Source organism: Tribolium castaneum, chromosome 8 (assembly GCF_031307605.1).
Source record: "Tribolium castaneum strain GA2 chromosome 8, icTriCast1.1, whole genome shotgun sequence".
NCBI lineage: Eukaryota > Metazoa > Arthropoda > Insecta > Coleoptera > Tenebrionidae > Tribolium > Tribolium castaneum.
In genome coordinates, this window is record NC_087401.1 from 13,053,496 (window position 1) to 13,053,764 (window position 269).

Sequence of the window (269 nt, forward strand, 5' to 3'; positions counted from 1 at the left end):
GTAAGTCGCAATTAACTAACCCGTTGCTGATTCTAACTATTTTTCCCCTTTTGCAGAAAAAAACTGGCACCAAAAGCTAAACTGAACTAAGTACGGTATTTATAAAAATTTGTATAAATATGTTGTAATAATTATAACACAGATAAAATAAACGTTTAGAATTATTTCGTGGTTTCAATGTATACCTCTACTCATCGGCGAGTTGCCGATAAAAATATTTTTAGTCACTGTGTTGTATTTTAAAATATTTAGTTAAAATTGTATTGCAT